Below are 1,937 nucleotides of genomic sequence, written 5' to 3'. Positions count from 1 at the left end.
GGGGGACCCTTTCCTCCTCTTTCTGCATGGCGGCGACGGTGTTCTATGCAGTCACGTTATCTTGACTCTCTAGCGGCGTCAGCGGCATCCAGCGGTATCAGTCGATCGCTGCTAGCGCTGGGGGGATGAAAGGGGGGCGGAGCTGGTTACGAGGCCGACGACGACGCCGACGCGAAACCCAGGAACGGACGCCAAAGAGCTGCGCTCTAAAAACAATTTGCCGCAGGTGGGGAACGATCCCACAACCTTCGCATTACGCGTGCGATGCTCTAACCAATTGAGCTACCGCGGCGCCGTTTAACCATCCACTTTCTTGGGTATTTATGTTTCCTAGTAGAACCCTGGGAGTGTCAGCCAGCGCCACCACTTACAAACCTTGGCGGCGGATGTGGAGCATTCTTTCTGCCGCAGGCATCACGAGAACGTGTTTCTTTTGGGGGGGGGGGGGTGAAGGCAACCGGTCAATAGACCCAAACATGCTACATGAAGGCATCGATGTTGCCGGATTCGAGACCCTCGTTATGTAATAAACGAGAAGAAACGGGGTTAACCAAGGGTCCCGATTTTTATTAGTCATATCACCAGAAGAAAACAAACATTGAAACCAAGGAAAACATACGGGAAATTACGTGTGCTTATTAACTGAAATAAAGAAATGATAAATCAATAGAAATGAAAGTGGATGAACAAAGAAAAACAGACAGGCCGCCTTCGGAACCTGAACCTGGCAACGTTTAATGTTAGAACGTTATCTAGTGAGGCGAGTCTAGCAGTGCTATTGGAGGAATTAGTAGGCATTAAAAAGGATATAATAGGGCTCAGTGAGGTTAGGAGGACAAATCAAGCATATACAGTGCTAGAAAGCGGACACGTCCTGTGCTACCGGGGCTTAGATGAGAGACGAGAACTAGGAGTCGGATTCCTGATTAATGAGAATATAGCTGGTAACATACAAGAATTCTATAGCATTAACGAGAGGGTGGCAGGTCTTCTTGTGAAACTTAATAAGAGCTACAAAATGAAGGTTGTACAGGTCTACGCGCCTACATCCAGTCATGATGACCAGCAAGCGGAAAGCTTCTATGAAGACGTTGAATCGGCGCTGGGTAAAGTCAAAACAAAATACACTATACTGATGGGCGACTTCAATGCCAGGGTAGGCAAGAAGCAGGCTGTAGACCAGTCAGACCATAGCTTATAGGAATAGCAGGGGAGAGTTATTAGTAAAGTTTGCAGGACGGTATAATTTCCGGATAATGACTACCTACTTCCGCAAGCGGGATAACCGAAAGCGGACGTGGAGGAGCCCGAATGGCGAGACTGGAAATGAAATAGACTTCATACTCTTCGCCATCCCTGGCATCATACAAGATGTGGACGTGCTCAGCAAGGTGCGCTACAGTGACCATAGGATGGTAAGATCTCGAATTAGCCTAGAATTGATGAGGGAACGGAAGAAACTGGTACATAAGAAGCCAACCAATAAGTTAGCGCTAAAAGGGAAAATAGAGGAATTCCGAATCAAGCTATAGAACAGGCATTCGGCTTTAACTCAGGAAAAGGACCTTAGTGTTGAAACAATGAACGACAGTCTTATGGGCATAATTAAAAAGTGTGCAATAGAAGTCGGTGGTAACTTCGTTAGACAGGGTACCGGTAAGCTATCGCAGGAGGAAAAAGATCTGATTAAGAAACGCCAATGTATGAAAGCGTCTAACCCTACAGCTATAACAGAACTGGCAGAACTTTCCAAGTTAATCAACAAGCGTGAGACAGCTGACATAAGGAAGTATAATATGGATAGAATTCAGCGTGCTATCAGGAACGGAGGAAGCCTAAAAGCAGTGGAGAAGAAACTAGGAATAGGCAAGGATCAGGTGTATGCATTAAGAGACAAAGCCGGCAATACCATTACTAATATGGAAAACATCGTTCAA

General features: G+C 46.4%; 1 non-coding gene across 1 annotated transcript; it reads right to left on the bottom strand.

The window, feature by feature from the left end:
- Nucleotides 1-218: 218 nt before the first annotated feature.
- Nucleotides 219-292, bottom strand: TRNAT-CGU (transfer RNA threonine (anticodon CGU)). The gene has a single exon. It is a non-coding gene; the product is annotated as a tRNA-Thr (tRNA).
- Nucleotides 293-1,937: the final 1,645 nt, after the last annotated feature.

The sequence above is a fragment of the Dermacentor variabilis genome, chromosome 1, assembly GCF_050947875.1.
Source record: "Dermacentor variabilis isolate Ectoservices chromosome 1, ASM5094787v1, whole genome shotgun sequence".
Classification (NCBI taxonomy): Eukaryota; Metazoa; Arthropoda; class Arachnida; order Ixodida; family Ixodidae; genus Dermacentor; species Dermacentor variabilis.
Note: the sequence above shows the minus strand (reverse complement) of the source record. Positions and strands in the feature narration are given on the sequence as shown.